The following is a 15,318-nucleotide window of genomic DNA, read 5'->3' as shown; positions in this document are numbered from 1 at the left end:
CATTAGGTGTTTGATGCTGTCTTTTCCGCATTTGTATTACTCGTGAAAAAAATAATGTTGTTAAACAAACCACATTAACATTGAAAGATAGACCAAACCTGGCAGCCTCAGTGTTGTGAGAAAAAGCTAAAATAACACTTTGACATGTCTTTTGATTTCCTTCTAATTCAACTCACACAAACGAGCTTGGCGCTAATCCACTGCTCTTTTATATTAGAAAATATTGAATTGAGGTGGTTTTGGCATCTGTTAAGGATTCCTCCTGGACACCTCCCTTATTTCAGGTTGTATCTGTCACAAGTGGCTGTGAGGAAGGCAGACTTAGAGGGGATAAGATATCCCACCTATAACCTGGGAACTTGTTCCCTCAAGAGGACTTAGCTAGCTGGCTTACTTTCTTGATTTCTGTATCCCGGCTTGGATAAGTGGGGGAAAATAGATGAATGATTCGATGATCTGTGAATGTCTGGAATGCTGAGGAAATGTTCTTCTTAACCAGCCTTGTAGTTTCTTTCAGGAGTCTTTGCATTACACCAACATTTGAGAACTGGACTAAGTAAGCCGAGCTTGTTGGGAACTGCTGCCTCTTTTGAACCTCTTCAAACCTTGACATTTGTTGGTGCATTTAGGTCAGTCAAAATGAGTCCTTGGACATAGGGAAGTCAGAATATATATAAAAAAACAAGTATTTAACTCAGCAAATTGTTTCATTCTGACTAGCTCATTATGGAGGGTTCTTTCCACTTACTCTTCTTTTTGTTTCCACAGAAGCTATGTATTTAGAAGAAAAGGCAAAACAGCCCCAGAACAGAGTGATACATACAACATTCCTGAATGATGATGAGAAGAGTTACTAATGTCAAATATAAGGGACATGGTTGAGGTTCATTTAACAAAACTCTCTGTCTGTGAGAGATCACCGTGCCATTAGCTTGTGTTCTTGTAATTGCCTCGGTCATAAAGCTGATGCTAAGAAAGAGATTTCACTGCTAATGACTGAATGCTTTTAGCCCTGACCTCTAATGCAGCGTTTTACACACACACTCAAATACATACAGTACATTGAATAATAGTTGTATGCACAATACCCCAGCACTTTCTTTAGACCTTCATGATTTATTACAACATAATTTTCCTGTCTCAAACCAGCAGGCTTGGTACCCTCAGGGTTTGTTCCTTGATCACCAGATATCCCTCCTCTACGAAGGCAGGAATAGTTCATCCAACACTCTTCCAGCTTTCAAATCTTCATCACAGTGTTACTCATTCCAACTGTGCAAACAGTGACTTTATTTTCGCCCGTCCAGAGTGATTTAGTCACGTCTACATTTCCTCACTATGAAGCATTTCTTTTTCAACACAAGGCTGATAATGGGTTTCACTCCAAGTGAGTTTTGCAATAGTTTATAATATAAACTATAAAAAAAAAAAATTAAAAGTAAAAAATTGTTTTTCAAAATGTAACTTGAGATGATAGTATATATCAAGCGTATATACATTTAAGTGCAGAAATTGAACCAATATGTAGAGAGCCAGTCTTTGAATACAAACCTCAAAAATGAAGACTGTTTATCACATTTTTTAAAATCTGTACATGTACAAAAAACCCAATTTATCCGTGCACTCTCTCCTGCTCCAGCCAGCGTGGTTTGCCAAATACTGATGGTGAGCACATGTTTCTGTTTTGTCTATGGACAGGCACAATGGTAACAAACCTGGAAACCCTTCTGTGACAACAACACTTAGCTGCCCAGAATCACTGTGCCCGCTTGTTGTTCGCCAAGAGATAACTCCAGCTTGTTACTGCAAAAGCACTGATTTGAGTTTTTATTCTAAGATGTAAGAGTTTCAAAAAAGAATAAAACATGTTTATTAGACTGAGATCTTACAAAGATGTAGCATGTTAATTAGTCTTTAAGGCGGTTTTCATCTAGCTTCAGTCCTTATGCTGTCTTTTTAACATGTCTTGGATATTGAGTGTTTTCCATCACAAATCTAGTGTTGCCATCAATTGTGTTAGTCATGTTAGATTCCACTGTAGTCATTGCAGGAACAACAAATGTATGGGGTTATATAATGGCTACCTTGTCAACAAGTTGTTATGGATTTATTGGAGAAATCAGAGGTACGGTTAAACTCACTGATGTATGCTGTGGCTCAGTGGATAGTGTGCTGGACTTGGAATCAGGGGATAGCAAGTTTGAGTCCCACTGCAGTCAGCATGTCGTTGTGTCCCTGGGCAAGACACTTCACCCCAAATTGTTCCTGTGGGGATTGTCCACAGTACCGAATGTATGTAAGTCACTTTGGATAAAAGCGTTGAACAAGTTACATGTAATGTAAACATCAATACGTTTACTGACCCATTTCCTGTTTTGACTTTGACCTGTACTTTATGGATGTCATGGTTACGATCATTCACAGTTTACATGTGCAATTCATGATTATAAGGATTGCATGAGGGTGGTAACGATCACCAGCACAGGTTGTAAACATTCCAATTTGCCTACTTATATACTTACATTTGCTGTTATGAGTGCTTTAGGCAGAAAGTTAAGTGTGGAATGCTGGACACGAAAATTCACACATTGCATAAGTGATCAGTGCACGACATGCACAGCACTCGTTGTCCTTGATTTTCTTATCCTTCTCTCTCTCTCTCTGTCTCTCTCTCTGAACGAAGATACTATTTCAGGAATATTGCTGAACTATGTCTTTAAAAAAAGGGATTGCAGCACAGACCACATATTTACCATCCTAGAATAGCCATAATAGTTTAAAAAAGAAAAATCTTTCCTTGATCATTTCGATGCTTTCTTCGTTCAGGTAATGGAGAAACTGGGCCAATGCAACACTTCAAATCCTTAATAACTTGAGACCTGGTATTCACCCTATAAGCCACCCGACCTGTTCCTCTGCAGCATAGCGGCGCCGCAGAGCAGTCTCCTGGGAGCTGAGACGCAACTGCAGGTAAGATGAAAGGAGTCTCTAAGTTTAGTTTCCTCATTTGTCTGAGCCTTGCAGTTCAGTCTGCGGGACGTCTAAAAAACACAAATTCTCCAAAATGCATTAAAGTCAAAACTCAAACAACGCTAACACATCACAGACTGTAACATCGTCTTATCCTCAAGGGATAAACACACTCAGAGTTTCCACCTGTGTTTCTGTCCCGGAGAGTTTCCACCGCTGTGTGTCGGCTCCTATAAATCTATGTAAGAACACAAAGCTTGTTATTGCGAGGCCGCGGTGATTAAACAACCGACAGCAGATTCATTAGGTTTCCCGGGCTTTGCTGTCAACGGGGCTGGGCTGAAAAATGAAACGAGCAAAGATGCTGCTGTCTGTCCAGCGATGCTCTGGCAGGGATTATCATTGACATTCTCATTTAAATTCAGCACACAGGATGATGGACCAACAGAGACATTAGACAAGCACACACACACACACACACACACAGATACACACATCTGGAACATCTTTGTTTTACCTATCCTGGCTGTAGGGATATCTTTATTATGCTCTCTCATATCTTGATAGTTCCCCCAATCATGCAACATTTCTACAGAATTGGTTTAAATTCACCAAAATGAATAAAGACTGTATGTCCCCGACATATTTTACAGCATGGCATCGCAACAGCTGCCAATGCGATTTCATTACACACACAAAGTCTGTTTCTTGCTTTTCTCTTGTACACACTCAAACTGTCAAATTGAATCAAATCAATCAAGTCAAGTTTTATTTATATAGCACATTTAAAAGCGATTTTTGGTCGAGCCAAAGTGCTGTACATGTAATAAAAACACATTACTACAATCAAGTGGCGAACCGTGTCTATCACAACTGGACTTTCTGTAAACACACACCCCTGGCTGGGGAGGGAGGGGGGTTGGAGCGAAGGGGCGGAGCTATCAGAACAACGAGGCTTGACTGCGGGGCTAACGGTTCGTGTCGCTACCAGTCCGCTGACATGGCGCGTCAATCAACGGTAAGTTTTGCCCATTACTTGCCCAGTATTACTTTGAAAATTATTATTGTGATTGAGGATTAAATCCGCTTTGAAGACCACCGTTTTATATCGTGCAGTTTAGCGGCAAAATAACGTCAGTTAGCCAGCTAGCTTTGTTGAGTTTATGCTAGCTAAACAAGTAGTGGTTGTAGTCTACAGCAGTAATTAATATATTATAGCCTACTGCTTTGTCACTAACGGTTGATAACCGTTTATGAAAATAAAACCAATTGAACTGTACTGAAATAATGACACGTTTTATAATTGTCTTGGGCTCCTGCTGTGTTTTTAAAGCCTTTTTAAAATATCGATGCTATTTTCTATTTAGCTAACGTCGAAGTAGTGTATGTGAAATCAACCTCACAATAAGATGTGTGTCTATTACAATTATTAATGTCATATTTCAAGATGATTACTTAGATATTACAATATGGTTGGTTGAGCTGGAGTTCATTATTGAGCTTACACGTTAACGTCACAGTCATCTGAAGAACGAACCCAAACCTTGTTGTTTTTATTAATTGCATTACCAAATGGGTATCAAATAAACAGTAAGCATTGGTAACACAACTTCCAAAGTTACAGTAAAATAAAAAGGACCCTGACTCGGACAATACACAATCCAACATGTTCAACAGAAGAGAATCAGTTATATTGTTTGTACACATGGTACTTTACATATATATCTGTTTGTTTAAGGTGTCCAGGTGATGCAGACAGGCTGGATCAGAGAGTGAGAGACATAACTGGACTCCTCACAGCAGTGAACTTCAGCTCAGGTTTTCATACTGTACAAAGAATCAAGAAAGATATTGGTTTAAATAAATGAAGTATTGACTTTAATACACTGATATACATTCCATTAACAATACTAAATACTAGATCACCTACACATCAGTTAAGTTGAGGGTTTTTTCCATGCAAAAAGTTACATTTAGATGTTAACAAGCAATATGATTTTGTCAGCTTTCTAATTTAATGTATTGAAGGCAAAGATATTTAACACATAGTGAGAACTGGTACTATTTATCTCTCAATATTGTCTGTAAAAAACGTGGTAAAAGTTATTCTTTCAGTGAGACAACAGAGCAAGCTTCTACAGTTGCACTACGTTTTGATAACAGTTAAATATTATTTTGATAATAACATATATTTCAATGTTGATGAACTTCATACTCTTCATTCATAATCTGATTGTCTTTGTCGCTCACTGTTGATTACAATTACAAAATAATTATATCTACAGCCCCAAAACACACAAACACACCGCTTTCATAAATAACACACTTGTTCTGCAATAATATGTTTTATGTTTCCTGTAATTTTTGTTAGGAAAGGACATGCCTGAAAGACACGACATTTTCTCCTTCTCTGAGGGTCAAGAAGAACATCCAAGAGGAACTTTAAAAGCTGATGTTATGAGATTTTAAGACCAGTACAGGACATTCACTAAGAAACTACTTTTATTGTAAAAACAGTCAACTGATCGAATGTACCTATTTCCACATCTACACTCCATCAGCTGATTATTTGTATTTGCCTCGCTTTATGAGCTTCACATCACTTGTGCCTTGTACCGCAGAGTTTGCAACGTCACAAATAAATGGGGCCAATCTTCAGTCAGATGTGAATGTGTAATCTAACATTTTCAGTAAGAATAATGTACAAAAGGAGTGCAAATACAAATACAATTTATTGAAATGTGAACCAAAAGTTAATAAAATGTTTTAAATAAAAAGCACATATGGACAGAAGGTGTAAAACTATTAAATGTATAAGTAAACACATTTAGTCAAATAAAGTGACAGACTAGGCCTGTGCAGTTGGTATCAGCTTTGCCCAGCATGGGCTCCTCCATCAGGCCTGGTCCTCCTCGCTGAGGAAAGTCCCTCAGTCCTCTCCAAACCAACAGACAGGACGTCCATCACACAGAGGTTTCTCCCTGAAGTCTCTGCAGCTCTCTGGACACCACGCTGTCTCAATCCGTCCACACTGAATATGAGAGGGGGAAAATGAAAATAATAAATGCTTTAGAGTAGCCAATAAGAAATATAAAGTTGACTGTTGAGTTGCTCAGTTTTTTTAGATTGTCAATATTATTACTTTATATATAATTTATCAGGTTAAGAGGCACATTCAAATAAAGATTGGTCTTTAAATACATGTTGTCTTTTGAATTGTTTGTCTAAAGTCAAGGATCTAGAACTGGTACTTAGTTTTAATGATACAGTCTGGTTATTATGCTGTTTGGTAAGCAGGTAAGAGCACTAACTAGTTACCATCACATGTACCTTAGCTTGACTTAAATGTATTAAACGTATAGTTAAGTGATATCAAAATATAAATAACTAATGTCATGCAAACATATTAATATTTAACAAACGTTAAGGGATTTTAAGATTCTAGTATTATGCTAAAAACTCAATAACTTAGATTATTATTTATAGTTTTGCTGAATAGTTTCATGTCCGCTTACCTTAGAAACGTAAAATGCCAAGGCAGTGTGCAGATGGGGAGCATGTTAGCTTAGCTTGGTAGCTTCAGCTAGCTCTGGAACTTTCAGCTCGGTGGCAGCCATGGCAGCAGGTCCCGCCTCGGCTCCGCCTCTTTGCCCGGANAACAATTATGGACCCTGAACCTAACTAGAGCCCTCGTCCATAGAAAAGAATGTGCGCCAGGGAACCTACGTCCCTGAACAGTAAACTACGTCATGGCGGGCCGCCATGACGTAGTTTACTGTTCAGGGACGTAGGTTCCCTGGCGCACATTCTTTTCTATGGACGAGGGCTCTAGTTAGGTTCAGGGTCCATAATTGTTTAGTCTCACTGATAAATAATGTCGATTATTACACTGCGAATTAGTTAAAACCTTGAGAGTTCTTCAGAATTGGTTTGGCAACCGCTGTGTCAACTCGTGACACACCACCTGTCTTGTCAATTCTCCGGCCGTAACTCCAAATAAACCGTCAGTGCTTGCCATCAAAGCTCCAGCTCTCCTTGTCTCTCTCTGAGTCCTGTTTCCAATTGCTTCAGAAGTTTCCCCCACAATATCTATTAAACTATAGATCCTACAAATCCACTGGACCTAGATTCTAAAAGTACAATGTATACTTCTCACTAGAAATCTAATCAAAAAGTATTTCAATGGCCAAACTATCCTATAATTTAGGATTTTCCAGAGAGGGTTATTTGTGAATATACGACCCACCGGAGCGTTTGCAATCAACGGGAGCATCAGCCCATATCCCGCAAATTGTTGTTTCTTAAACGACCACTGGAGGTGCTACACTTTAAAACGTGACTATAGGTCGTAATAAGCTGCTTAACAATCCACCTATTTGGTCGTTTTTTGTAGGAGGACAGGCTGTAATATCCGAACAGGTTAATGAGGGGTTTGGTTAGAGTGAGCAGCACAGGAACCACCAGAGGCAGAAGATATGTGGATATTCTCAAGTAGTGAGGCGCACACGCACACACACACACACACACACACACACACACACACACACACACACACACACACACACACACACACACACACACACACACACACACACACACACACACACACACAAGGACCACAATGCAAGATAGGGATCTACAGGAACAGACACTGAGGAGTAACCGGGAAACAGACCCTGCATACAGTATATGTTTTCAGTGAACAATATAATCACCAGCATTAGCCAATCAGCTCGTGCTAATTCTGAAAGGCTGTCATCTCCGAGTCTTGAGCATCATTACATCTCAGATTGACTTTTCGATCATTACCCGTCATTCTGCCTGTGTGAGCGTTGGTCAGCGTGGGGACAGTAATGGCTCTGACAGGATGTCAGACGTAATGAGGATCCTCTCTGACAACCTATGTCACAAAGAAGTGATGTCCTGCAGCCTCGCTCGGACTGACATCGGATTGACAAACCCTGGTCTAAGGTCAGAGGAATCAGTACTGCTTATTATCCAAAAGCCTCCGTAGCTCTGCCTCTGCAAGCCATCACAATGTTCTATCTCCCTGAAAAACCTTGCCATGTAAGAGGTGACTTTTCCCCCCATCTGCCTATAGGCGCTTTCACACCGGAGTACTTTTACCCGTACTTTTCCCGTTTAGTTCCGATAGGGCCTGGAATTTTGCGTTCACACCAAAAGAGAACTTAGTTCAGAGAACTTTTACACCCATTTTTAGTGCCTGCTAGAGAGGTGGTACTATCCTGGGGGAGAAAAAAGTACCAATTTCTGATTGGCAGGGCGAATTGCAAACCACGGCCCGTAAAACTCTGAAAAGTTTTGTGAAGCCGCCATTGTATTTGCTGGCATTAGCATTATTAGCATTAGCCCCGCGCACCAACGGAGAGAGAATAACTTATGGCAACACAAAAAAAACATGGGAGCGGTGGAGTGATGAGGAGGTGTCGGCGTTCTGGCGATTTACTCGGAAGGCTTCAGTAGAAGCAGCTGGGAGTCCCAGCAGCTTCTACTGAAGCCAGTCCCCAACTCCGGGGACTTCCGGCCGAAGAAGAAAAAGTGATGTCAGCGGCTTCATTTGCGTAATCTTCCCTCAGGAAATGTATTCCGGTGTGAACGCAATCTGTACTTAGTTCCGTGCTGGCACTAAGTGCTGGGCGGCAAAGTACTTGGTGTGAAAGCGGCTAATGAACACACTCAGGAAGAGTTGGCCAAAAATACGGAGTGAGGACTGGTAGCAGGGGAGCTGAGAGGAGAGAACAGCACCAAACCCCCAACTGCTCCTGGGCACCGGACCACTGGCAGCCCTTTTGCTTTGCCACCTCTCTATTGGTGCATGTCTGTGGGTCCTGTTTTTTTTCTCTTAAATAATCTGTATATGAGAAAAAGTAAGAAACAAGACATCAGTTCAACACTTCACGACGATTGCCATGCCGTTTTGTCCACATATTCATGTTACCCAAATACGTATCCATTGGTGACCCCTTTGACTTAAGGTCCAAACTTGAATGTGCCCTATACTTTGTTGTTTGATGACAGAGCCACATAGACTGTATATACAAAAAGTTAGCATGCAAACACGGAAAGTTAATATGTTGTACAATTCAAGAAATGTACTCTAGAAACACCTCTCAGTAAAATGCAGTCCAACTCCAACACATACTTTAAACTAAATAATGACACACAAGATTACATTTTAATGATGTAAACAGAAGCACGCCATTTATTAAAGATACATCTATATTTTCCCCTCATGAAACAGCTCTCTGGGAATCGCAAAACTCATTTATACACACCCTCACACTCCACATCTCCCATTCTCTATATGTATCATCAAACACAAAAGGACCGAAGCGTTTAAATAACCATCATAACTATAATCAGACGAAATCCCAGGTGCTAAACATAAATCCATTTCTACAGCATCTGAGTGAACACATAAAATATAAATTACAAAGTTTCCTGGCATCTGAGCCTTTTAATTAAATATCGACTCAACTCTCTAATGTGTTAGTCAGATCTCCGTGGAATTTGACTCACTGCTCATCAACACGCTGTCTCTCAGGGACATAAGGAAGAAGAAAACAGTGGGTAGGGCAAGGAAGCAGACGAGTGCCTGTGGGAGTCTGTGCACACACACCACACACAACTACACCACACACACATACATCCAGACTGTGGACATGCTGTGGATATCACATCGCCGTGAATCATTGTGTGCCCACCCTTATTAACTCTGTAGTTAAACTTCTAAGTCCAGCACAGAGACCTTGACAAATAGCCTGTCTGCTGACTCATTCTGGGGCAGTCAGTCGAAAGCCTGACCGTTTGACATTCGGCCGTTTCTAAATCACCGTAGTATGACTGAAATATCCCAGGCCTTTAATCATTCACAGCCCCGAGGGAAAGGAAAAGTTAGTGAGTTGGCAATGACGGGAAGAAATGGTGAGAGCTGCAACTGTTGCAAAAGGACATGCATAATATAAGCCCTACTCCCATGCTCCACACACACACACACACACACACACACACACACACACACACACACACACACACACACACACACACACACACACACACACACACACACACACACACACACACACTAGGGCTGCACGACATTGAAAAAAAATGACATTGCGACATCATTGAGGATGCAGTAGGAGGACACTGAAAACATTATTCACACAGACAGACGAATCATCTGAGAATCCTCTTGTGTGTTACATTTTCTATTATTAATGAAACATGTTGTACTTGGAGCGAAGGATTGCTCGGGTAGAAAATAATAGAAGAGAAGGGGAATGGATTAATGGGTTCGCTTCAAACGGAACAAGTTCATATAAAGTGTTGTCTAGGCACATTGACGAGAAAAAAAAAAGTTTGTTCTGAGGGCCACATTTGAAGGCGTGATGAAAAGCCTGCTGTCATAGAGAGGGAGGAGATAAGATGAATTGCACAAACAGGGAAAAAAGGCGCACAGGCAGGAGTAGCTGAGGAAAGGATGAAAGAAGAGAGCTTGTGAGAGAAGTACAAACTCGATTGATTCTGTCAGATCTTTCCTAACTTTCCGACATTGGAAAGAACTCACAAAAAGGTAGAGTCTTGATTTGAGTTGAGTCTCAGCGTGTGTTGAAAGCAAGAGTCTACTCAAGTCAGCAAGACCTCATGACAATCCACTTGGATGCAGGCTGGGCCCACTGTGGCTCAACTCTATAGCGATGGTCAATCACAGACATGACTCGGCATGACTCGGCACAACTTGACAAGCTAAAAATGAAATAACTCAGCCAAAAAAGCCAAAAGTAGCTATGTAAAGGCCCTACATGAGAAGATGCACGCTTTCTACTTGCCAATGCTCAGGACTGTGGGTAAAGTGTTGCACTTTGAGCATTGTAAGCCAAGCGACATCTACTTCCATTAGACATGAATAATCTGACATCTCTACAGGCAATATCTCCAACTCACCCCCTCACCCCAAAACCATCTAGATTGATAAATAGCTCAAAAGGTAAGAAGAACAAATATATCTTTTTATTTGGGAAGTTTGAAAGATCAGATTATTCCCGAACAGAATAAATCTGTATGTTGTTTGACCACCTCTGAAATCAAAAGTTTAGTTTTCTGAACAGCCACGCTAAAAGGAGGAATGAAAATCCAGCCGTTAGAGAAAAGAGAAAATAGTTGAAATGCGGGAAAATGGCGCATAGTATCAGATACTCTGAAAGGCCGGCACTTTGACAAACCTCTCAACTCCTTGCTGACCGATCACGGTGTGAAGTGGAGTGAATGTCGGATGACTGGCTTTAGAGGCAGTAAGTGGCAGGACATGGCCCGCCCCTCACCTGATGTCAGAACAGTGCGGAAGCTGGGGAAGCATACTGGGAGCTCAACACCTCTGAATGATCTCCTGGGGGCTTCACCAAAAGCCCAATCTGCAACACAGCGGTTAATGTTAAGAGGTAATGTGAGTTTCTGGTTTCAGTCAATGGAAAAAGAAAACAGGAAGAAAAAAGGGAAAGAAACCAAATTATTTACAAATCACCAAGGTAGACAGCAAAACACTGACCTTGGAACAGAGCAGAATAACCCTATTAGATGTCTCCTTTTTGCAGGGCCATTATCAATCAATAAACTAAGAATAGCATGCACTATGTCTTTATGGTTTGGTCTACGCAGGTTAAAACGTCAGTCTGAATGATCTAAATGTCCTTTTGTACTTGCCTTTGAGGACTGAAAATGAGAGTGAAAATGAGCTTCTGTGCTGCTGAACAGCTGATTATATTTATAAACACTTAATAATGAGACATTGGCATGCCAGGCACTGTGCACTGTGGGAGTTAAGTGCCTTTCTTAATAGCTCCACAGAAGAAGTCACCAAACAAGGGTTGCCTTGGAGTACTATGGCTCCCGCATTGTAGAAATTGGTCCAATGACTCAAAGCAGTGACATTTGGCCCAACAATAACAGCTTGAATCAGGGCTTTTTCGTCAGCGCCGCATCAACATCCCCTCTGGCTCTTCCTGTCCTCATCAGGGTTCATCTTTTTGGGGGTTTATGGGGACATTTTCAGTAATGATCTAATTTCGGACTGAAAATAATGCATTGAATCTGATGGAAAAGAGATTCCAATAAACATTCAAAAATAACCTTGTACATTTCAGTTAATTAGAGGATTTATTTAAGGGTTAGTGAGAGGGGATACGGCTGTATTAATACTCCTCTTTCATCATGAGACTCATGTGGAGGAAAAAGGGGGGCCAAATAAGATTTTGGGATGAACCTAAGGTTATTTCAGGACAAGTGGGAACCCTGCCAGCTTGTGTTTGCTTTCCAGAGCCAGTCATGCTTCACCTGTCCACCTACACCACACTGTGGCTCCCTGCTCTCAACACCTGTCCCCAATCCCCTCATCAGCTCAGGACACCCACACCCCCCTTCCCAGCTGCTCTTCCTGTATACAGTCAGCAGTTTCGTCTTGTTACTGATTGTCTCACCTTTTTCCTTGTCTGCTGTAAATCCAATGTTTGGTTCACATTGTTATATTTGTGTCACATTTCAGTAAAGAGTAAAAAGGAGTATTGTTCAGGTTTCCTAACTATAGCCTGCACCACATCATCATCAACATTAGCCTACCACCCTCAGGTTTATAAAGTCCCTATGAAGGCTATGATGAAATTCTGAGGGGCCGGGAACCCATCAGGACTTAAATCACATGAGTAATTACCGGGCTAATGGGGTTGGATACATGTAACCTTACACATTATTCATGAGGTGGAGAAGCTGAACAAGTGAAGGGCATAATAGAAAAGAAACAAGACAAATGACTCTACAAGTCAAGTTCCTATCACTATAGGTTTGGCAGCATGAAAAATCATGCAAGATATGGTGATCTCATGTCAGTCAATATCAACAAGGCCAGATACAACAACTCAATTCAGGGCATTACACAGCTGCTCAACTGAAGAGAGAAAAGGCGGTGATTTTCTCTGAGTGATGCGTCCTAACCGGTATCAAGGAAGTGTGAAGGCCCTTGGAGAGTAACACCCTTCAGGAAGAGCAGAGAAGCATATACTTGTTACTATGACAACCACTGAAAGCGGCCTTTGTTGTAGAACGTTATTAGTTTGACTCTAGTGCCATCTTGTGGTTGGAATTCACATTAGACATATATGCTGCTGGTAAAACTGAAAGCTTGGGTTGTTTTCTTTTTCACAAGAATCACAGAATCCAGATGATTCATAATGAACAGATTATGTAATGCAATCATCCGTCAGCAGAGAAAACAGATGGGTCCTAGGTAGGATTAGTAACATTAAAGAGGTGGGCAAAATTACACTAGAGGAGTATAAATATAAGGACATAAGGTGGGTGTAACTGCAGAGGGAGCTGATGAAGACTGTGTTGCCACTCTGTGATGAAGAAGGAGTGAGAATGGTGCAATTAAGAACAAAGCAATTCAAATGAAGAAATACTTTCAGACATTCGCATTTGTTGGGTTTAATCTCAAAGTCTAGCCTGGTTGGTTCATCTTATCAGTGTATGTGTGGGAAATAAGTAAAAAACAATATGGCCTGCCCGCCCGAAATATTTTACCAAAATGAGTTCCAAAAGGTTAGGACAGAACTAGGCTAAACACATTTTTGTAAATGTTCCTTTCCTGCAACAAGTTGCAAAAAGACCTGGAAATACCTCAACGGTTTTTACTACAGTGAGGGGGAGTTTAAGCCCATTTTAAGAATCAAGAAAATAGCACTGTTGGTTCATGTTACTCCTCTTTATCTCTCTCTAAAGCCTGTTTTATGCATTATCTGGTTTGATATTGCGAATTAACTGGACATTGTGCTCATTCACTTTAATTCTATTTTATTCTCTATATAAAATGTATATTTCTCTGTTTACAATTATTTCATTACTTGTCATGTAGCTGCCCCTTTTATCCAAAGTGACTTTATACATTTCTGTCCTGTAGACAATTTGGACCCTTTGACATATTCACTACAGGGACTGGAGATTGATCCACTGACCCTCTAATTGGTACGCCCAGTTACCCTCTGAGCCAAAGCCATCGTTTTCATTATTGATGTAGAAGTGTTAATGTTGGCCAGCTCCCTCTTGAACGATTTTTAATATGAATACCTGGTAAAATATGGATACATTTTCCATTTTAGTTATTACTTGGTATTTCTAAATCAAAGTCTAATGGCTAAAATCCAATAGTTTGTTTGAAGCATGAGAATAAGTACCAGAGAGTGTGTGTGTGTGTGTGTGTGTGTTCTTGACTAGGTAGTGCAGCAAATGGTTTTTGACAGTGTGGGTCCTGACAAAGGCCAGGGACCTGTGGAGGCAGAGGTAACTGCAGCTTCGGCCAATCAAGAGCCAGGATACTGCGGGCAGAATTCTGCAGTAGGCCTCCATGTATCTAATCAGGCCTCACACACACACACACACACACACACACACACAATGTTCCCCCACGTTACCCTGCCGTAATTTATGATCTGTGGAAGTGTGAGATTTTTCGCTTATCACCAAAGTGTTGAAAAGGCTTTAGTCCTGGGATATATTTGGAAAAATACAGGAAAGCGCAGCAGGTGAGAGGTAATAAAATATATTAATTTTGTTCCAACAGAGGTTTAAATTATATTATGGTTCCGTTATGCTTCCGTTAGGCAATATTATAAGGAATCATTCTGTAAACTTTCATTGTTATGCGGATGATACTCAACTATATTTATCAATCAAGCCTGATGAAATTAATCATCTAAATAAAATTCAAGACTGCCTCAAGGACTTAAAAACGTGGATGACCTTACATTTTTTGATGTTAAACACGACCAAAACTGAAGTTATTGTACTTGGCCCAAAGAATCTACGAAACAAATTATCTAAAGATATACTAACTATGGATGGCATTAATTTGGCCTCCAGTGAGACTGTAAGGAATCTTGGTGTTATATTTGATCAGGATTTATCCTTTAACGCCCACATAAAATCAATTTCAAGGACCGCCTACTTCCATCTACGTAACATTGCAAAAATCAGGCATATCTTGCCTCAAAACGATGCAGAGAAACTAGTGACCATGCATTTGTTACTTCAAGGCTGGATTATTGTAACTCCTTATTATCATGGTGTACAAAGAAGTCAGTCAAGACGCTTCAGCTGATTCAAAATGCTGCAGCTCGTGTACTAACCAGAGTTAGGAAAAGGGACCACATTACTCCTGTTCTGGCTGCCTTACACTGGCTCCCTATAGAACACAGGATAGAATTTAAAATTCTTCTTCTCGCCTACAAAGCCCTTAATGGGCAGGCGCCATCTTACCTTAAATAACTCATTATACCC

This window comes from Notothenia coriiceps, unplaced genomic scaffold (genome assembly GCF_000735185.1).
Source record: "Notothenia coriiceps isolate Sejong01 unplaced genomic scaffold, NC01 NC01_scaffold00018031, whole genome shotgun sequence".
Taxonomy (NCBI): domain Eukaryota; kingdom Metazoa; phylum Chordata; class Actinopteri; order Perciformes; family Nototheniidae; genus Notothenia; species Notothenia coriiceps.
This window is presented reverse-complemented; position numbering follows the sequence as displayed.